This window comes from Haliotis asinina, chromosome 12, assembly GCF_037392515.1.
Source record: "Haliotis asinina isolate JCU_RB_2024 chromosome 12, JCU_Hal_asi_v2, whole genome shotgun sequence".
Lineage (NCBI taxonomy): Eukaryota > Metazoa > Mollusca > Gastropoda > Lepetellida > Haliotidae > Haliotis > Haliotis asinina.
In genome coordinates, this window is record NC_090291.1 from 3,535,237 (window position 1) to 3,559,172 (window position 23,936).

General features: G+C 41.6%; 3 pseudogenes; all 3 read right to left on the bottom strand.

Annotated features, from left to right (window-relative positions):
• Positions 1-7,485: 7,485 nt before the first annotated feature.
• On the bottom strand, positions 7,486-16,092 carry LOC137258667 (uncharacterized; annotated as a pseudogene).
• A 482-nt stretch (positions 16,093-16,574) lies between these two features.
• LOC137258669 (uncharacterized) lies at positions 16,575-20,503 on the bottom strand (annotated as a pseudogene).
• A 1,369-nt stretch (positions 20,504-21,872) lies between these two features.
• Positions 21,873-23,141, bottom strand: LOC137258671 (uncharacterized protein KIAA1958-like; annotated as a pseudogene).
• Positions 23,142-23,936: the final 795 nt, after the last annotated feature.

Genomic DNA, 23,936 nt, shown 5'->3' on the forward strand with positions numbered 1-23,936 from the left:
TGTGTCGCCATGGTTTGTACACCGCGCGCATCCCTCAGGAACGCTTCACGCTCTGTGTATCGCTGTCTGCGTTCCTTCTTGGACACGTCCCGCGGTAACGAAGCGTATCTAAGAAAGAAGACGGCTACAGCAATAGCTCGACCTAGACATAAATCGTCGCTATTCTCTATTTTAGTGATACAACCACCTCTATTTGTTTTACGATCGGTAAAAGCCTCCAGCGTAATTAGTTCTTTCTTTGTCAAACGCCCATTACCTCTACCTACAGCGGCGGGATTCCTCACTACGTGCAACTTTACGGTCATGGTACTGTCGAACGTAAAAGATGTGTTAGACTGGGCGACGTGTTCCATAGCCCTCAATATTACGTCACCCGTAAGCTCATCAAACCTGATGAACGGTATGGCGATGGGGGCGCTGAGGGCATCGTGATGGAGGTATAGGGTGACGATATCCTCCGGGCGTATATCTATTGAAAAGAAAAGAAAATATAATGCCTCTAACGATGCGCTAGCGAGTAAAAGACACACGATAATATCTGTTAAAATACGTATAGCTATATAAAAGTATATAATGGCTGTAAGTATGCGCAAGCGAGTAAGAGATGTTATGAGTTACTATACATAAGTTACTACACTTATAGGACATTTCATACACTTACTTTCCGAGTTCCCAAGATGAGCCACAAGGGTGTCGAAGCCGCGTGACAGATTGTCTTCTGCGTCCGTGCTGGCCTGTACTCTCTCCAAAAATTGTTGTAAAAACCTAAAGAGGTACACAATGTTCGAAACCCTATACCTCTCACTGACCATCCGACGTAGTTCTCTGAGGAAGAAAACTTGTTGGGGCGCGTAGTCGTCTATCTGATCATTTTCTTCCTCGATACCTTCATGATCGTTGCGGGGAGAATGCCGCGGCGTGTGCTGTTCCTCTACGACCTCGATGGTGTCGACGTCGTCCCGTCGTCGTGAAGGTTGTCCAGTCCCGGCCTGGTTTGATGTGGCTCTTATGCTGCGACGGTATACCTCGCCATCGGGCGAAACACGTGTAGGTATATTATACTCGGGATGTTCTAGAAGAGGGATGTCCATATTTCTCGCTAACTCGTACACAGGATCTTCCTCGTGAACTATGATGATAATGTTGTCGTCGTCGTCACCCCGTGGTGGTGAAGGTTGTACAGTCCCAGTCTGGTTTGATGTGGCTCTTATGCTACGACGGTATACCTCGCCATCAGGCGAAACACGTGTAGGTATATTATGCTCGGGATGTTCTAGAAGAGGGATGTCCATATTTCTCGCTAGCTCGTATACAGGATCTTCCTCGTGAACTATGATGATAATGTTGTCGTTGTGTGCCATTTTGTGATGGGGGTAGAGTGAAAGGTTGAGAGAGAGAGAGAGGTATGTTTATATGGTTTTTTTCGTAAGTTTGGGTTTGAGTGGCGAGACGAATACACAAAAGTGTCTTGAGGCGACGGCGTCGACACTCCGGGTGGTCGGGGGACGACTACCTGTGTAATTAGGTCCGGTTATGTCAGAGACGATTTTTTGCCTTCCAACACATGGTATCGAGTGTACATTTGTGACGACTATGACAACAATGAGAGTCGAGGAGCATGTGTGAACCCGCAATCCAAACATAGTATTGATATGCATACGAGACAATAGACAAGTGTTTGGGAAAGAAAAAGGCCTCGAGGCGACAGTTTCGACTCTCACGCGCGGTGGTGGGGATAATTGTGTAATTAGGTGCTATTACCAATACGTTAATGAGATAATAGCAGCGATTTTCACCTCCCACTTGACGGTATGGAGCGTACACGACTGTGACTACAATGAGGGCATGCCCAATTAACCTTCGAGGTGGATGAGTAAATAAGAACACTCACTTGACCACAACCAGACCATTCTGTCTACGGCTCTCTGTGCAGTAAGACGTCCTAGTTTCTTGCCTCCACGACCACTTACCATAGAACCATCATGGCTTCGAGCAGTATGAGTGATACAGTTTTGTACTGCTGGAAATGTCCCCAGAAGACTGACCATGTGTTTGAGAACTGCCCGCAGGCTGTGTGCGGGAACAGGTGTGGGGAGACGGGACACTGGGGCAAATACTGTCCCAAGCCCTGCACCTTGTGTAACAAAACAGGACATTATAGGAGGACATGTCCTTCTCTGACATGTTCTATATCGACACCACCACCACCACCACCTCCCTCTACCCCGACAGCCCCTACTTACGGGAGCTGTTATAAGTGCGGGGAGTCCAGTCACTGGTCACCAAACTGCCCGTCGGTGAGCTGTTTCAAGTGTGGAGGGAGAGGTCATTATGCCCGCGCCTGTACAATGACCACCCCTCCATGCACGAAGAAAAAGATGAAAACGGAGACTACTTCAGTCTGGGAGGGTGAGGAAGATATGTTAATACCCGTAGAGGTGTGTGCCACCTGCGTGGGTGCAAAGGAGAAGACCACCAACGCGAGCACACAGACACAACCTGCAGCGAAACGGATGACAGACGCCACCACCCAGACAGGATGTGGATCAAACTACGAGGACGCGGGCAGTCAGACCACGGGGCTAGCAATGTCTAGCCTACGTTATAGGGATATGTCTGGACTGTCCCACGGTGGGGATGGGAAGGTAGGGGTGGCTCTCCCCATAAGCAGGGCCATACCGGCAGGAGAAGAAGAGGAGGATGAGGACGAAGGAGATAGTCCCCACGCACCAAGACTGCTGGATGGTTCTGATGAGGACAGCGACTCCCCGTCTAATGGACGAACGGAAAGCTCGCCGCTCTACATCGATGATGATGATGATGATGATGAAGAACATGGACAGCGGGTGCCGTGGAATGACGGGGAGGATGTGTCCTTAACACATTTCCAGGCCTCTCCTACCACCAACACCATATCTGTGACTGCCGAGGTGCATAGGGATGGCGGGACACCAACCCGACGTCCCCGGACTCGTGGTGGTAGGAGAGGCCGCCTAACATTTTGAAACGTAAATATTTCATACTATATTGTGTTTTATGTTTTATAGAATGTTGTATTATTTTGTGTTTTATGTTGTATATAATGTTACATATGCTTGTATTAAAATGTTTTTGATATCGTCCACATATAGTTAGTGTTCATTCGCGAATTATTAGCGTGCGGAATAGGCAAAAAAAAAAGAAGGATTGTTGTGAAGAGGACATTATTTGACATACACGCGCATGCACGCACTCATACATGACAACCATATGCCCATTGTGACGTCATACGCACATTTCTGTGCGATGACCACCACGTGACACTATGCTGTGACGTCAATCGTTGGGTAGGCGGGTGTTGGCGTTCTGACGTCATAACCGTATGACGTCATTGATGCCCTCTAGACTATCTGCGACGTCACACTATCCTGTGACGTCAATCGTTGGGTAGGCGAGTCTTGGCGTTCTGACGTCATACCCGTATGACGTCATTGATGCCCTCTAGACTATCTGCGACGTCACACTATCCTGTGACGTCAATGGTTGGGTATGGCGAGTCTTGGCGTTCTGACGTCATGCCCGTATGACGTCATTGGTGGCAGCATATTTTCGAGGTTGCGTCACGTTACGTCACCTCGGAAATGTGCTGTCACCATACTACTGGCCTGAGTCAGAGGAGGAGATGCAATAGTCGTTAACACTATTACCTTGCTGACCCATGAAGGTGAATTCACCATGTTCGTCTCCGAACACTCTTCCATCAACGATAAATAGCTGAAACGAATAACAAAGGTCTATCAAGTTTTGTCTTATTGATGACAGTATCATGCGACTTTCGATTATCATCAGTGATATTCTCATCATCATCTTCAAATACACCTGTGTTGATATATCTATCACCATTGACAGAAACCCATGGGTTATTATTCTCATCTGTTCGAGCATTCATGTCACCACACAAAAACCTATGCCACATTAGACAATAAAATGTTGTCAACTTGATCAAGGTTACAGTTTGACTGAGACTTATTATAATAGGACAAACCCGCTGGGGGTATGTATGCACATAGTACATTCATATTTCTATGAGTTGAGATACATCTTTTGTGAATTTGAGACACGCAAAGTTATCAATGTCTGTTTTTATCCACTTACCAGCTTTACTCAGTGACTATTGAACACGTACATAGACGCCACCAGAGAGTCTTCCATACTCGGACAACTTGATAGCAGGGCTGTAAAGTATATAGTACTTTGGTAACCAATCAACATCACAAACATAATCAACAATCCTTTCTACCGGACATATAACTTGAAAAACAGGTATATAATTGAAAAGTCAGGGTCGTGGATTTTGTTTTTAAATCCATTCAGAGGAAGTTAAACGCTCCATCACAACTCTCACTAAAAGGGTCATCGCAGCGCGTGTAGCTGTCATCACTACCGGTGTCAAGGTTACAAGTTCCATGTGAAATAAAGCCCGGCCCATGGCCGACATCCTATGTTGAAGGTTCAGTTTCGGTACTGGACGTGACGATACGCTGTCTCTTTTGCTCAGATTTCACACTCGTTGCTTCACCAAATGAGCGTGGTACCTCCTCAACAGAACGGGGTTTCGTAATCAATCTTGAAGAAACCAAACTGATTTGTTCCTTTGAGAGCTTGCGGTTGTCGCTGACGCGTTGGCAAATCGTTCGATATGCCGCACCCGTTTGCCTTGAGTGCTGGTCTTACCTTGAGAGATCTGACCACCACAAAATTAACAATATTAGGGCGTGGTCTCTTACCAAGGCGGTGAGCCCGGTGAATGTCATCGGCCACTATGTTTCAAAGGTTCAATTTTCATTAAAAACTGACAGAACCTTTTCTTTACAAGCCATGGACTTCTCGTTCTCTGATGCTGACACAGCAAACAGAATGACGTTATCACGTCGGCTATATGATTCTAACTTACCTAGTTCATCATCTATACGAGGAAATCTTAAGGATACACATTCCACTTTCTCATTTAGGGCATCGATGTCGTTGTACATTACATCATGGTTTTGTTTTACCTCGTTAATGTGTGACTTGAGCTCACTAACCCTTTCATCCACATCAATACATTTCGAGGTGATTGTTTTAACTTGGGATAGCCCTGATTTGACGTCACGTAGCTCGCTCATAAAAGTATCTCTTAACACTTCCAGTGTAAGCGGGCCTTGGCTAGATTCCACGTTGTTTGAACGCATCAGTTGCTGTGATATCACGCTCGCGGGTAGAGCTTGGCCTCCGAACAAGCAAGCCTGGTGTGCACGTGGGGCATGTGGCGATGTCATAGGCAAATCTAGGTCACAACTCAAGGCGTCACGCACTACACAAAAGAATGTCGTTTCATTTGGCAAAAATGCGGTAACATATAAATTTTCACACCAGTTGTAACACAGAAAGATGCTAACAAATGGACCCCCAACGGTAAGAGGCCATAAGCAGTCTAAAGTGAAAATCAGATCCGGCCACGCATGGCGAGTATTCACTGTCTCCGTGAAGTGTGACTTGCCAGGTACCCGTTGGGTGGGTAAAAGATCCAGTTCTGACTCTCTCGATTGCAATCATATTCTCCTGTACCCAACCGTTACGCAACATAATAACACATTTGACAATGGGACACGCTGTGCGTTGCACGGCCGAGACTTTATTCACACAACTGCATCATATATTCGTCACATACGTCTGATCACAACATCTTGCTGCTGCCCGCCACGTAAAACCAGAGGAAAACAACTCTCTTGGAGAAAATACTCTGGAATCGTGTTCCCTCAACGAATGCAAACAGCAACTACCGGAGGGTTTACAGTATACATGTGATCTTAAAAAAAAGATTTTTACCCATCAATGTCTTATGCACATTACACAAGTGACTACCATAGTGTACTAAACAAGTATATTTAAAAAAGCTACATCACTTAATCACATCACTGTTTGAACTGACAACATCCTTATTTAACAGCCTCCAGTCCACATAATATATACCGACTGCACCTACAGCAGTTCACATTAGTATTCTAACGGCTCTTCAGCCCAGACGACATACATCATCAATGACTGCACATACAGCAGTTTACATTAGTATTATAACGACTCTTCAGCCCAGACAATATACATCATCAATGACTGCACATACAGCAGTTTACATTAGTATTATAACGACTCTTCAGCCCAGACGACATACATCATCAATGACTGCACATACAGCAGTTTGCATTAGTATTATAACGACTCTTCAGCCCAGACAATATACATCATCAATGACTGCACATACAGCAGTTTACATTAGTATTATAACGGCTCTTCAGCCCAGACAATATACATCATCGATGACTGCACCTACAGCAGTTTTGCATTAGTATTATAACGGCTCTTCAGCCCAGACGACATACATCATCAATGACTGCACATACAGCAGTTTACATTAGTATTATAACGACTCTTCAGCCCAGACAATATACATCATCAATGACTGCACATACAGCAGTTTACATTAGTATTATAACGACTCTTCAGCCCAGACAATATACATCATCAATGACTGCACATACAGCAGTTTGCATTAGTATTATAACGACTCTTCAGCCCAGACAATATACATCATCAATGACTGCACATACAGCAGTTTACATTAGTATTATAACGACTCTTCAGCCCAGACAATATACATCATCAATGACTGCACATACAGCAGTTTACATTAGTATTATAACGACTCTTCAGCCCAGACAATATACATCATCAATGACTGCACATACAGCAGTTTACATTAGTATTATAACGACTCTTCAGCCCAGACAATATACATCATCAATGACTGCACATACAGCAGTTTACATTAGTATTATAACGACTCTTCAGCCCAGACAATATACATCATCAATGACTGCACATACAGCAGTTTGCATTAGTATTTTAACGACTCGTCAGCCCAGACGACATACATCATCAATGACTGCACATACAGCAGTTTACATTAGTATTATAACGACTCTTCAGCCCAGACAATATACATCATCAATGACTGCACATACAGCAGTTTACATTAGTATTATAACGACTCTTCAGCCCAGACAATATACATCATCAATGACTGCACATACAGCAGTTTACATTAGTATTATAACGACTCTTCAGCCCAGACAATATACATCATCAATGACTGCACATACAGCAGTTTGCATTAGTATTTTAACGACTCGTCAGCCCAGACGACATACATCATCAATGACTGCACATACAGCAGTTTGCATTAGTATTATAACGGCTCTTCAGCCCAGACGACATACATCATCAATAACTGCACATACAGCAGTTTTGCATTAGTACTATAAAGGCTCTTCAGCCCAGACAACATACTTTATCGAATGACTGCACCTACAGCAGTTTTGCATTTGTATTATAGCTGCTCTTCACCCCAAAGCAAGATACATTATATGTCTGCAAATACTGCAGTTTACATTACAATCTCACTTGCTCTTAACCTAGCGACAGCAACACGCCAGTGAATACAACGGCTTTTTCCCCACTCTCATAAATCTGAAACATACAAAACAATGTTAAATACTGAAAACTACAGTAGTTACATAAGAATATGATGTGTTGGCCGTGTTTGCACTAGAGCGAGAATGAACAATTCAAATCTAAATCCCTTTAAATACCCCTGTCTAGCGCCACCTACCGGCGCAGACTACTCTACTCACAAAGCTCCACACCACTAGGAGAAATAAATTTCCTTCCTATTCATCCTTCATACGAAAGAAATTACATTTCTCCTGTACCCAACCGTTACGCAACATAATAACACATTTGACAGTGGGACACGCTTTGCGTTGCACGGCCGAGAACTACAAAGAAAGTCAAAGTCCAAGAGCAAGAGAAACTTTCATTCTGTTATCGATGTCATCTCACTTTTCCATCTTCCGTGTGTCTTAAACATACGGTCTGGTATTCCACTGTTTGCTGCAGCTGTAGCACCACCACTACGTAGACTATGCAGTCCGTAACTGTTTATATTTTCAACGAATGGAGACAATGCATCCAAGAACAGTTCCCTTAACCTTGTGTACGATAGAGGATTGTTGCCTTTTCTTAACACATATCCAGATGCACATTTGCTGAGACTTCTGAAAACATACTGATCCGAATCTGATGGAATGTTTGCAACTTGTAGATATCTTTCCAAACAATCCACCGGACACAGTTTTGATTGAGTCCTGCTTATAATAAGCCAAGCTCCGTCTCTGTATACATCTGTTTTAGACTTTTCAATGAAAACAGCCATATGAGTTTTATAAAAAAATAAATCAGAACGATAAATTTTAATCTACTCAGACGATCTTAAAAATCCGGCATAAGCCAACAAACACATAGCTAGTATTCTCAAATCAGACAAGGATGCATTTACAATTCTAGAATCATACAACTTCTCAAGAATAGCTAGAGTAACTGGCTCCTTCTTAACCACTGGCTTTGCTAGTTTCCGTTTAGCTGCTTCCAACACATTTTTTACAAGACTGTTTTCAGTCGGACTCTCAACTCCTACACTGCAATGTGTATGCCTTATACTATAGAAAGCTGAAAAGACGGGTGACACTGAATCACTCGGTTGGACAACAGATAAAAGATAAATGGCACAATGTAAGGGTGAAATAGGTAACACATCAGGCATATTATTCATTTTTGCCCACCTCTGCCAGGCAGCAAAACCGTAGACATACTTCTTCAAAGTGGACTCGGCTTTCGACTCCGACAATAAATCTGGCAGACTACTAGCCAACTGGCGTACGGAAACAGGTAGTTGATCAAGTTCTTTCTTATATGTACACAGGAACACATCTGTAACAATGAAAACCTCAATCAGCGAAAATCAACAAGAAGAGCAAGCATGTTAAAGTGCAGATCAGTTTCTCCAAACATTCCCCCTGGAATCCTACTTGCCGTAAAAGACTCTCTGGAAGTAGGCAAATATATACAACCTTTAGTGAGTGAGTGAGTGAGTTAATATTTAACGTCACATCGGCAATATTGCAGCCATATCGTGACGAGAACATACATGACAAAAAAGAATATATATACATATTATGAACACCCTGTCTACGAAGGACAGTAAAACCACTAGATTATCACAGTTAGTATTAAAGCTAGCGTGGAAACTTATAAAATTATAGTATGACTATTTGGACAGGACAACATAAAAACAGGCCATGGATCGCCAACAACAGAGGGTAGATCACCATACCAGGGACCATGGGGACTTACAGTACCTCTGCTACCTGCATGGTCCCTGGCTGGATTTACACCATCCCCTCAGCTGTTGGCGACTGTATGCTAGATTAGCCACAAATTAAAATGACACATATTCTACGATTAAAAAAGTGGAAGATTGAATCTGACTTAAATCGTTTTGGGACTTACGTACCCTCTCAGGAGGACAATAATTTTACGGTACTTCAACCCCCTTCGAGGATACAGCCACTAACAATCTTAGTTGCTAATTCAACTTCCAATCATAAAATACTTATTTATTTACATGTCAGTCAATAAATTCAATTCTTTTAAAAATGCAATAATTAAATGAGAATTTACATTACTGAAAAGGTCCTTCATAGTTCTTGATTTAAAATAATTGTCCCTTGTGATGGAATATTCAACACAGTCAAGCAAGACATGTTTGACCGTGATGATTTCATCACAAGGGATGCAGAACGGAGGATCCTCACCTTTCAAAAGATATTAATGCGTATACCTAGTGTGGCCAATACGACATCGTCGTATAATGACCTCTTCAAATCTGGACCGACATCCCAAGTAGGTGTAACCAACAAATGGTTTTATTGCATGTAATTTATTGATACCTACTTGGGTGTCCCACTTCTTCCGCATGAGATCACGAATGTAAGATCTAATGGTGGCTTTATAATCACTGTAAGGAATAAGAAGTGGTGATACAGATTTGTTGAGCGCTGCTTTAGCAGCAAGGTCAGCCAATGTGTTACCAGAGATTCCAACATGGCTGGGTAACCAACAGAAGGCGATGTCGTATTGGCCAGTTGCAAGATAGTTATAAAGTTCAATAATTTCTATTAAAAGTGGATGTGTACATGCTAGGGTTTTAATAGCCTGAAGGCAAGAAAGAGAGTCTGAATAGATTATGTACTGTTTATGTTTAGGATGTCTTTGGATATATTTAAGGGCTGTTAATATGGCGTTAGCTTCTGCTGTAAAAATAGAACTATTGTCTGGTAATCTACAAGATATTGTTCTGGATCCAATGACAGTAGCACAAGCCACTGCGCCACCGTCCTTAGACCCATCTGTAAATAAGGATTTATAACCGCAATATTTATGTTTCAACTGATTATATTCTTGTTTGTATTGTAGTTCATTAGTTTCTGATTTTTAAATGTACTTAATGTTAGGTCAACTTGTGGCCTAACCAATTGCCAAGGAGGAGAAGAAAGAAGACGGGAAGGAGCTATGTTTTCCAGCTCAATGCCGGCCGAAGAAAGAAAGGGTTTAATTCTGTGTCCGAGAGGTGGAACAAGAGAACACTTTTTGTTGTATAAATCCTCGTAGAGAGGATTGAAAACACAGTTATATGCCGGGTTAGATTTGTTAGAGTATAGTTTTGTAGCATATTGTAAAGATAATTTTATGCGTCGCTGAGTGAGAGATGGCTCATCTGCCTCGACATAGAGACTGTCAACGGGAGAAGTTCGAAAAGATCCAAGACAAGATCCAAGACATAATCTTAGACCTTGATGATGGATAGAATCTAACATTTTGAGATTGCTTTTACAGGCTCCACCATATACAATGGAACCATAGTCAAGTTTGGAGCGAATGAGTGATCTGTATAAGTGAAGTAGGGTGGTTTGATCGCCTCCACATTTTGAATTGGAAACAACTTTTAACAAGTCGAGTGCCTTCAAACATTTAACTTTAAGGGATTTAATATGTGGCAAGAACGTCAAGTGGGAGTCAAATATAAGACCCAGAAACTTGGCCTCTTTAACAACTTTAATAGGTGTGCCGTTTAGATACAGTTCAGGGTCTTTATGTGGTTTGTATTTACGGCAGAAATGTATACAGTTAGTTTTTGACTTAGAAAATTTAAAGCCGTTTTCCAAACACCATTTATTTATCTTGTTCAGACACAACTGCATTTGCCGTTCAATAGTATGCATGTTTTTACCTCGACATGAAATGTTAAAATCATCCACAAAAAGTGATCCATCAATTGAATCGTTTAAAACCTTTGATAAACTGTTTATCTTGATGCTAAAAAGTGTAACAGACAAAATACTGCCTTGTGGTACACCCTGATCCTGACTGTAATGATCAGACAGTGTAGAACCCACACGGACTTGAAATTGTCTATCATTTAAAAAGTTGGCTATAAATTGAGGCAATCGGCCTCGCAATCCGAAGTCATGTAAATCTTTTAAAATCCCATGTTTCCAAGTGGTGTCATATGCTTTTTCTAGATCAAAACAGATCGACACTGCATGCTGTTTATTAATTATGGCATTCTTAACAAAAGATTCTAAACGCACTAAGTGATCGACTGTACTTCTGTTTTTGCGGAAACCACACTGAATATCTGTTATTAGGTTATTTGTTTCCAAGTACCAGACAAGTCGATTATTTATCATGCGTTCCATGGTCTTGCAAACACAGCTAGTAAGTGAAATTGGCCTATAATTGGAAGGATCCGTATGATCACGTCCAGGTTTAGGAATGGGAACAACGATAGCATCACGCCACGACGAAGGAAATTGTCCAGATGTCCAAATATTATCAAAAATATGTAACAGCGTCTCTAAGCATGTATCTGGCAAGTGCTTCAGGAGTTGATAATGTATGTTATCAGCTCCTGAAGCAGTATCATGAGCCTGATCAAGAGCAGTATGAATCTCATGTAACGAAAAAGTTTCATTATAGTCTTCCCCATTATCTGAATTAAAGTTAATAGTTTTCTTTTCTTGCTGTTTTTGATGTGTTTGGAACTTAGGTTCATAATTTGACGAGGAAGAATGTTTTGCCAAAGTTTCACCAAGTTTATTAGCAATATCAGTTTCATTAGTTAATAACTGGTTTCCATCTTTAAGGTGGTGAATACTAGATTTGGAGCCCTTACCTTTGATTTTTTGGATCATATTCCAGACTTTAGATATTGGTGTACGTGAATTAATGTTTGATACATATCGTTGCCAAGATTGGCGTTTGCTTTGTTTAAAAGTACGTCGTGCTTTAGCATTTACAATCTTAAATTTATTCAAATTATGCACCATGGGGTGTCGACGGAAATAGTGTTCTGCCTTTTTCCGTTCCTTTCTAGCTTGTTTACATTGATCATTGAACCATGGTTTGCGAATATGTGGAACTGCAGAGGACTTTGGTATACACTCATGAGCAATAACATTCATTTCATCACAAAAACGTTGAATAGCATCGGGAACATTATAAAAAAGTTCAGGTTTAAGCCTGTCAACACACAGAGTTTCATATAAACGCCAGTTAGCCTTTTTGAAGTTCCATCTTGATGATGGAGGAACATCAGATGGATTCACAGGTTTTAGTAACGTTGGGAAATGGTCACTCCCACAGAGGTCATCATGAACTGACCATTCAAATTCATTTAGAAGGCTTGAATCACAAACTGATAAATCAAGGGCTGAATATGTTCCTGTGCCAGGATGTAGATATGTGTTCGACCCATCATTGAAAATACATAAATCATTTTCGGAACAGAACTCCTCTAGTATTTTACCTTTAGCATTTGTAGTTGTACCACCCCAGAGTGGGTTGTGGCCATTTACGTCTCCCATAATAACACAGGGTTTCGGGAGTTGGTTATACAAATTTTGAAGTTCGGTCTTCTGAAGTGTTGAAGACGGTGAGATATATAAAGAGCATAGTGTGAGTGCAACGTGTAAAGTAAGTCTCACGGCAACAGCTTGGAGACCAGTATTAAGAATAATAGGGCTCTGAATAATATTCTGGTTTATAAGGATAGAAGCTCCTCCAGTGGCCCTCTCGCCCGGGGGTGAAAATGAATGGTAAGCATTGAAATGGCGTAGGTCAAAAGTATCCGTCTGCTTTAAATATGTCTCCTGCAGACAGACTGCTGATGGACTGCCCTCTGCAGTTCCACTGTATGATGTTATAAGAAGAAACTATCTTTTGGGGGGATTTATTGGGGATCTACCCCGCACCTTTTTGGAGGGCGACAGGCTATGTGCCCTGGGATGGAAGTTTTCTGACACTTCCATGGCCTCAAGCGTTCCGTATTTATTAAATAATTTTACAAGAATTTCTGAACCCTTCTGGGGTCTGCCACTCTTTTTTGAAGATTCTGTTCTTGAGTCAGTTTTACTTTGAACAATATTCTTCGAGCTTGTTTTTGATCGTGATTTGTGAGTTGGCTGAGACAAAGATTGTTCTCCAGATACAGATGAAGTCTGACTACAGGACTGAGACCCGGCTTTAGATACCACCTGAGTGTTGACAGAAGATGTCAAGGTTTGAGTAGACTGTTCGGGTGCAACGAACTGAGCATTATTTGTTTTAACCCACGTCAAATCTGTCTGGCAATGTATCGACGCGGTAGTTACTTTTGAGGTATATTCAGGAGTTCTTACAACTGATGCAAATGATTCAGTATGTGCTGCAGATTCCACAAGTTTCTTTGCGTCAGAAAAGCTGACGTTCTGGGTGAATTTAATTTTATTGATTTCCATTTGTTTTTTCCAGACTGGACACTCTTTGGCGAAAGACGAATGATTTCCCGAACAATTTGTACACTTTTTATGGTCACTGTTACAGTCTTCTGTGACATGAGTATTCTCACTACAGTGGGCGCATGTAATGGACTTGGTACAAGTGTTAACACCGTGCCCATACCTTTGACATCTAAAACATCTCAAAGGATTTGGGATGTACACGTCAACTGAAAGACTACAATAACCTGCTTTAACAGACTTCGGACGATTTGGCGATGAGAAGGAGAACAGATAAGTATTTGTTTGGACCGTTTCATTGTTTCTGCGGATCGTGAATCTTTTAACACAAATCACTCCCTGATCTTTCATCTCAGAAGCAATATCTAACTCTGACATATCAGCAAACAATCCATCTCTGTCTCTGATTATGCCTTTACTGGTATTCAGAGTCCTGTGGGCAGTGATAGAGACGGGAATTCCAACAAATACTTCTGTTGACATGAGGTTCTTTGCTTGCTGTTTTTTGTTGCATTCAACCAGCAGAGAGCCTGAACGCAAGCGTCTAACGTTTTTAACCTCACCTGCAATGCCATGTATACCCTTGGAAATGGCGAAAGGGTTAAGTTTCATTGGTGTCTTGTCTACAGTTTCTAGAACTAAAAATCGTGGCCAATTGTCGATTGAGTTGGAAGGTCGTTGGTCGTCATCATCGTTGTCAAGTTGACGTTTATTGCGTTTTTGGGGGGTTTGGTATTCCATAGGTAGTATATATGTTTCATCATCCGAGCTCCCCACCCACCACGGAGTATCACAAAGGACAATGCTAAACACAAGCGGGTCTCCAACTTGCAGCACCAAGGATACTCAGATGATATACTCCAGCAGAAAAACCAAAAGATTAATTCTTCCACCAGATTGGCCCATGAGGCACCGCCTTCTGGGCATAAGACTCTAGGCAGAATTCATGTAAACAAAATTCAAGTCAAATAATATTCTGAACCAAGGGTGCCAAGACTAAAGTTTAAACAATTCCAAATCAAATTTTGTGCAATTACATATTATCTATGCACAGGGCTTGGCATGACCAGCCGATTGGTTGAACCGGGCCCATTCAACCACCCGTCTAGGTGAAGTCAGGGCCAAAGTGGTGTATTGGGCATTAGGAACACTGGTCCTGCTCCCATGCCCTCAACCACCAGGATCCCCTCCTCCACCGACACAGGGCCGCAACCCACGGCAAACGGGTTGGTGGACCAAATATCCTCCCGGGTCCACTACGGGGGTGTTGGCGAGCTCTTGGCTTTACCCAGCACCCACCATGAGGAGGTGGCTCGCCACGGGTGCCTATACAACCTTTAACTTGTGGGATAAACATTGAATTTAAACTTAAGAAAGGCCAGAAGCAAGCAGAATGCCATTCAGGGACAACAAGCGTTCCAAACGCACCACATTGTGCCAAATGCTTGATCGTCTGTGGAATCAGACATACAGGGGGAACAATCCAGTTCATTGTTCCTTTCCAGTTCACAGTGAAGCAGTCAACAGCTGCACAACCGGGATTGCTATAACGAGAGTTAAATACCTCTAATTTGGTATTGTAATACGTTGCAAACCTATCAACTTCATGAGGACCCCACTTGGCGTTTACATTGTCAAAGATGTTTTTAGCAATACCCCAGTCATCATAGTCAACCATACGACTTAAGTAATCTGCTTTCTGGTTCTCGTAACGAGGGATCCACTGTAATTGTAGGTCAATCCCATTCTTCACACATAAGTCAAATATTTCCAAAGCTAGGGACTGTAAGTGGTCCTTCATGCTACCTTTCTCAATAATCGTAGCAACATTTTTGTTGTCTGTAAACCACTTAATGCTCTGGTGTGACAGACTAGTCACAAAACTTTGCAAAACCATAAGCACTCCTTTCAGCTCCCGCCACGTCGAGCTGCACAATGCCTCATCCCTTGTCTATGTGAAGGGACATTATCCAGGTCCACGCAGTAGCCACCGAATCCAGTATCACTAGCATCTGAATATACAAGTCTCTTCGCAACTGTTCTTTGAACTAGATATCTGGAACAAAACTTATTTATGCAGACTGACCAAAACTTCAATTGTTTGATGCTGGAATCTGACAGCTCAATAGAGCTCTGCCATGACGGGGCTGCAACCACGTCAATACTCAAAGATCTTGTCATTAGCTGGGAAACTGGACCCATCACACGTTTCATAGATATTATCTGTCCAACAACAGAAGCTATGTATTTGACAGGAAAACGCATATGCTTAGATTGCAATAACACAGTAATGTCTTTCAGTACCTTATCCCTTTTTTCTGTCTGGAACACTCATGGTCATGGCTACTGTATCAATCCTAAAACCTAACCACCCAACTGACTGAGACGGCAACCAAATGGACTTTTCAACCCTGGGAACAAAACCTGATCTAAGTAGGTCCTGTTTGACAGATGCACCTGGAATTTGAGCTTCGTTCTGAGTAGAACCTGAAAGAATACCATCATCTAAGAAAGTTACTATTCTGTACCCCTCATATCTCCATTTCTTAACCAACTGTCTTGTAACTTTGGTGAACACATATGGAGCCGATGTTAACCCAAATGGGAGAACAAGGAATTTGTAGTAGTGCACGACTCCTTTATAATCAAACCATGAGAATCCGAGATAATCTGTGTGAGGGTAGAAAATATCTATGTGGTGATAAGCCGAATGGATATCAAATTTTATAAGCCAATCACTATTTCTGATGTAATTCAAAGCTGTATGCCAATCCTCGTATTTTACGCTCTGTTTGTACACATAGCAGTTAATTCTTTGAAGATCTAGGATCCATCTCTTCTTCCCAGAAGACTGGACTGAAACAGACAATGGGCTGACAACAGTGGGAGGGGTATCACACTCACATATCAGACTTTTCTTCTTTAGTTCATCAATCGCTTGAGTTGCAAATGTTTTGTGTTTAAAAGCTGATCGATTGTTTTTTACAAACATTGGAGGTGGCTGAAAGCAGAATGGGATTTTATAACCATTGGCAATCAAATCTACAACGAATTGTGAAGAACCAATGTCTATCCAAAATTGCAAACTGTTTTTGAGGCGCCCTCTAACAATAATTTCAGAAGTACCTTGTTCATACTCATAATAATCATCTGTAAGAATCTTGGAGAAACACAAATCATCAACAACATCATCATTATAATTACACTCAACTTACAAGCCTTGAGAACTATTGGTTCCCTTGTGTTGATTCTCCAGCTGCAAACGTCGACACTCGCTGGGTTGACATATTTTGTGGACAGTCTCTCCTAAAGTGACTGAAGTCACCGCATGTGAAACACGCTCCTGTCTTCTGACCTTTGGCTCGAAAAAGCTGATTGGTGATTGGTTGAATATGCTTAACAGAAACAGCAGTTTGCACGGGACGGGTGTAGGTTACTGATCGTCTAGCTGGCCTAATTCCATAGGGCGTCTGACGTGCACGTTTCTGGCGTAATTTACGCACCGCCTTGCTGTCGGCCCTCGCAATTTTCCGATCATCATCGGAATCATCAGCCAGTTCGTTGGAAACATAGTTACGCACTGTTTCCCAGCCTCCCTCAGACGAGTCTGCTAATTTTATGTTTATTGCGTTTTTGAAGCCTTGTGATTTCCGACGTAACCAACGTTTCGAAGTCCCCGAATCGTTGATTTTGAATAGCTGCCAGAATTTGATTTAGTGAATCTAATGTCTCTTCATTGAAATTATGTTGGATTTTGTTACTCTCTCGACTCCAAGCATAGTCTTTTTCAGCACGCAGTTTCTTTACCTCTTTGGTAGTCTGCTGAAATTCTTCTCTCAAAGCTCCAATGGGGTCATTAAGCGACAGTTCGAATTGTGCTTTGTTTGATTCCAGCTGCTGAAGTATGGCATCAAGTTTGGCGTTCGTGTCCATGATAATATGATGTGTTGGCCGTGCTTGCACTAGAGCGAGAATGAACAATTCAAATCTAAATCCCTTTAAATACCCCTGTCTAGCGCCACCTACCGGCGCAGACTACTCTGCTTACAAAGCTCCACACCACTAGGAGAAATAAATTTCCTTCTTATCCATCCTTCAAACGAAAGAAATTACATTTCTCGGGTAGAGCGTGTGATGATACAGTTACTGACACACTACACCCAGATGGTGTATGTAAAGATTTGGTTAATAGAACAATTCAAGAAAATATCCCCCTGCTCAATAACAACACAGCTCACAGTTAATATCAAGACTTTAGACTGAATATTTTAGATCTGTGACCCAATATTTTAGATGTGAGCTCCACTTGTATTGTATTTGTAATCTGCACAACTTTCATTGTAACCTTGTTTTTATTCAGTACATACATCAGCATTACGAGATTATTTTACTCTTTTAAAGGGGACTCACAAGACTATTTGTTCATGCCAATTTCTAAACCATTACATAATAATAGATTCACAATCGTCATGTTCTACAAAGCACAGAAACTGGCATCCACACATACCTCCCCGATAATCATTTTGATCTTTGAGACTAGATGAAAAACAAACCCAGTGTCCAGATATGTGATTTCATGTGTGTAAGGTGGGTATAGGGTTTTCTAAAATACTGAGTGAGTTTAGTTTAACGCTGCACTCGTCCATATTCCAGCCATATGGCCCCGAGTTAGGAACACACGATCCAGTGATCAACAGCATGAGCATCGATCTACGCAAATGGGAACCGATTTCATGTGTCAACCACGTCAGCGAGCCTCACCATCCGATCGTGTCGGTCGCCTCTTACGACAAGCATAGTTTCTACTGTGGCAAGCATGGGTTGCTCAAGGACTTCTGTGCCCCGGACCTTCACGGGCACTTTCAAAAACATGTTCAGACTATATGAACAGGAAAGGCCAAGGATGTGGATGGTAATTTTAATTTAATTTTCGAGAATGAAGGAGAATACGATATTGCCAAATCATCGAACCTCACTGATAGATATCAAACATTCACAGAGGGACGGACACTATGATGTGTGTCTCAGACGAGGGATCGTGTGAACTGTATCTGCACCTTGGAGTGTTAACATTTCGTCCTCTTCCAACACTTTACATTTACAAATTTACGTAGGTTTCAACATCAAGTAGATCAATCAGATCATATAAACCTCAGGTGCCTTATTAGTGTCGTTTCACAGGTTATTCTTTTGTCGGGTAAACCTCCTTTCAGGGCCATTTACAATATCCCAGGGACATTCTATAGAATATCCTGGGGATGTTTAGAATACTATTTGGCCCTGAAAGAAGATTTTCACGAGACAATTTTTGCGTTCAGATTCTTAAAGAAAAAAGTCAAGCAGAGACAGTGAATTTATTTCTTGAAACTACATTTCACGAGATGTTGAAATTGAAACGACTGTTGGTTTAGATTCCCTGGAAACGTCACTTCCGGCATTGACATTCAGCTCTTTGTCTGGGGATACCGTACATGTAGCTTTGATACCCTCCTGGCGTTTTGGCGCTGACGTAAGGATGTCGGACAAGGTAGATTTTTGATCATCAGAGGTCCGTTTGTATGAACGATCAGCTTCACTCTTGTGGCCTAGAAAGAAAGAGGCAAAAGCATAAATAAAGTGTTCGTAAGATCACATCTCAAAGCACATGAAGTAGCTTTGTCTTAATAAAAGGTTGTGAAATAATGGCGACTGATCTTAGAAATTAGATTATTTCAAACGTAATTGATTTTGAGTGCTATTTACATTGGCTACAATGCGTGTTACGTCAATGAGATAATTGTTACAATGTAAACATTAAAATATTGTCTAGCAATGTCGAATGTATTCTTACCGGTCATTTCACAAATCATTTGCTCGTCGACGTTGGCCTGATAAAGCCTTGTGGCAGCTGAAGCTCTCAATGAATGATTTGTTTCGTTACGCTGTGAACCACCTTCTTGACAAAACCGTTTGACTGTAGATTGGAGGGTATTGTGGCCAACCGGGGTTTTCAGAAACCAACTTCCATCCTTGGGTCTGGCGCGAGGAGTGAAGTAGAAGTAATCAGTCGTTTTGCCATCCACACTGTATTATAAAAAACCAAAAGAATGATTTCTGAAATACTTTATCCACTTAATTGAAAGAAAATCTTAATATTTTCATCTTATAGATGTTAAATTTGTTATTTTTCTAATTTTCTTTGTTTTTAAATTTTGATTCATTGATAGTAAATATACTCACCACAATGATCTGTACTTCTGGAAAATACTGACGTAACATCGGTCCTTGTTAATGTTTTCATATGCCCGCACTTTCTTCGGAGCTTGTTTCCTCTGCTTCAACCCGCCAAGGTTGTTTTTGACACATCTTCGGTGTACAGAAGGAACTTTCGGCCGTTGCCATCCGTATGAGGTCCCATTATTCGTGGTTTAGCAAACCTCCTCAAGGTCCTATGTTCCTTACCCCCTCGAAGAGCGAAGTGCAATCCTACAAAAAGACCAAAATAGCTACATTATCATTTATATCTGAGCATTTTTTCTTCAGCCAAACTATAGAAACGTTTACGATAACTATAATCAATATGTACATGAATAGAGTATTTAGTAAGACTAACTTGTAAGATACAGCACTGTATCTAGAAGTTTTCTTGGGGTGGCGTCTCCCGGCGCTCTACACTGCTAAAGCTGCTCTTCCTCAGTGAGGGATATCGTTTCTGTTGGCTTCCGGCTCCTAGACCCTCAGCAGAACGTGTGCGCATAACTGCGTCCAGACATCGACGACTGTCTTCAAACTCCTTATCTTCAAACATGTTCCCTTTGCTCTGATGGTGCTTTGTAACGAGGTGTTTATACCATACAATGTATGAGATTGATACAACCCTCCGTCTTGTTTCCGGGCTTCGAACAAGAAAAAATTCAGGGCGAGATTAAGGTTCTCAGCGCCCATTTCGAATAAACTTTCTGACAAACACACCTTCGGCAAATCCAAATTGTATTTCATGGCTCTCTGACGTCTTTCCTCCTGCCATCTAGTAAACACAGCAACAGCCCAATCATTCTTGTATTTTGTAGACTTAGGAAGACACATTTCAAGTGCTTTATCAATGGCGTTATTATCAAGGGGTTCGCCGAATCTAAACTCAAACTCACGATCACTGTCACTGATTTCGCTATCTATTTCACGCGATTGCGATTGCGATTGCGTTATGAAAATGTCATCACCTTCTTCTCGCTCCGTATTCTTCAAAGTCACAGTAGCGACTGACGACGAGCCAGCGCGCAGACACGTGTAGTCGCGACAGTTACCACGTGCAGATCGTGCTGTTTACAGCTGGCGGCTGAGTGGCTGTGTTTGGGCGATAGTTTTTAGTGTAAACGGTTACTCGCTTATCGCCCATCTCTGTTCGTCATAATAAACCTCGATTTTGATATATTTATCGCCCTTTCCTTTGGTTTATATGATAGTTATAATACTCTCCCGAGGTTTTGGCTGGACAACCCGCGGACCGAAACCTCGGGAGAGTGTTATACGAAGGCTCGCGTGTTCTCCCGACCCCTCATGCTTACATGTGCAACCAAAACCTCGGGAGAGTGTTATATCCTTTACAGAAAAACATATTTCAGAGAAGTGATAATTTTTCAGTCAGGTATCGCATGGTCGTCATAATCATAAGCGTACTTGTTATAAAGCAAACATTACTGTGAGACTTTATTTCGTGATGAGTGAGTGAGTTAGACAAATCTAGCCATACATTAAAACTAAGTTATGTGAATGTTAGTCGCAAAAGGGTAATTGTTCATGTTCACTGCAAAAGCCGTTAGTTACACAAACTAAAGGAAAGGTTCCCGTAGTTTGTAACTAAAGTCTACTCTCTCATAGTCAGATGCACACTCTCATAGTACGTCTAGCTGTCTCTGATCCATAGTATGCAACGTTCTCATATCACCAAAACTGATCGCAGAAATACAGCAGGTGGAGACAGCATGACGTCATTCAGTAACAAACTTTTGGTTGGTTGGTTGAAAATGGTATCTAACCGTTTCCAACAATTCCTCATTCAGTTGGTTGTTAAAAGCAAACATTATGACAGAAGTTCGGAAAAATAACATATCAATAAGAACACAAATAACATTACATTTTCGTTCAAAATTTAAGAGACAGTGTCACACCATCTTTCAAAACTAGTTGAAGATCTCGCGGAGAAGTTCCATCTTGGCCTACAGTGGCATGTTCAGTGGCAGGTTCAATAGTGGCTGGTGCGGCAGAGACTGAGAACGTGTGCGACGATGTCGTGGATGTGACTGTAGCTGCTGCTGTGACAGATCGTCGTTTCCTCTTTATTATGTTATCAACCCGGGCCTCCATCTCCGATGATGTTCTCTGCGTTGTGAAAATGTTAACGTGGCCCAAAAAGTTGTAATGTGGAACATTTGAGTCGACAAACTATATTTTAAAGTAGTTACATTATGTTTCGCCCAAAAAACTATTCATGTCAAACGTCGTTTGGGGACGAGTTTATGATAAAGAATAACTGTATACACACCTTGTAACTCCTAATGGCTACAGATTTATGCCCCGTCCTTTCTGCAATAAGCTGTTCGTCCACACCGGCGTCGTAGAGACGTGTAGCTGTTGTTGCTCTAAGAGAGTGGTTGGAGTAGAATCCCGCAAACCCAGCAAGTTTGCATATTCGACCGACTGTTCCTCTCAAAGGATGTTTACCAATAGGACAGTCAGCATACCATGTGTCATCTTTCACAAACCTGAGTGGTCGGAGGTAGAAATCAGAACACTTGCCATCTCTTGGCCTAAAAAAGAAAAAGGAATTTGTAATATTGATACCATCTTGCCCATTCAGTGGCAATTTACAATAGTGTCAGTGCATTGTAACAGTATTTCCAATATTATAAACCGTGACAAAAGTAATACTATAATTTCTGAGTCACACATGTCATGCCTTTCTGTGTATACCAATCATTAGGAGTGAAAGCGAGACCTAAAACTAAAATATTCACATCCAGCATAGTAAAACTATTTCTTACTCACCGAAGTGACATGTACTTTTCGTAGAGACGTACTAGGCATCTCTCAGGTCGCTCTCTGTTGACGGATATGTTTTAATCCCCCTCTGTTGGTTTTGGAAACATCCTCAGTGTACCTAAGAGTTTTACACTCATCTTCCATATTGGTCAGGTAGAACTGTGAATTCGGTCCCACCCTCAGATTCCTGTGTTCATCCCCAGCTCTTAAAGCGCAGTTCAAACCAATCAGATACACCAGAGTGTCTATGAGTTTTTGAGGGGTGTCCTCACCTAAAATTCCCTTTTTCCACAACACATCTTCCTGTTCAACAGTTATTACAGCTGCCTGTCTCTTATCAATCCCAATTCCCTGTCGCGCTAGAGATTTCATTTTGGCGTCCAAAACAGTCCTAAGTCCGGAGAATAAGGGAGATTCGTAAAAGTTTATTTGAATTCCATTCCGACGAATAAAGTATTGATGTGAGGCAATAACCTCATACAGTGTATTGCCCCGATATTCTTCACCCTTCCGATTCCTGACCTCCGTCACCAAGTACATTAATGTTTTGTTCAATTCACCTTCATTCACAGCTAATTCCAAAATGTTTGAATTTAAGTCACAACCACTAGGACCTTCTCTTGTTTTCCTCTCATCTACCCACGCCTGATAGAGTCTCACAGCCCACATACTTTTGTTTTCAGTATTTCTAGAATAACGTGAATTACACAACTTACTGAAGTCAGAATCTGTCAAAGGTTCCGCAAAACGGCATCTATTTTCAGCAGTAACGGCTTCCGGAACAAATGGCTGCAGTTGCTTTTGTGGAAGGGGCCCAGGTGGTTTACGTTTGTTAGACAAATTGAATTCATTATCATATATTCTTTCCTCAATAGTCTGACTTGCTTCAAACAAAAAATCATCTGAACCTGAGGAAATGTCGTCAACAACTATATCAAAACTTGGGGTGTCCTTTGGTTCTGAAATAGTGGTGTTAAGTAAATCTTCAAAGTCTGAATTGATTACAACCTCTGAAGTTTGAGAAAAAATGTTTTGCTTAATAAAAATCTCCATATCTGAATCAGAGGTTTCCATTATGAACCCAACAAACTATGACTTCAAGCAAAACTGAATGATCCACGTGCCGTTATCAGTTTTCGCGAGATTAACACTCCCATAGTTTTCGTC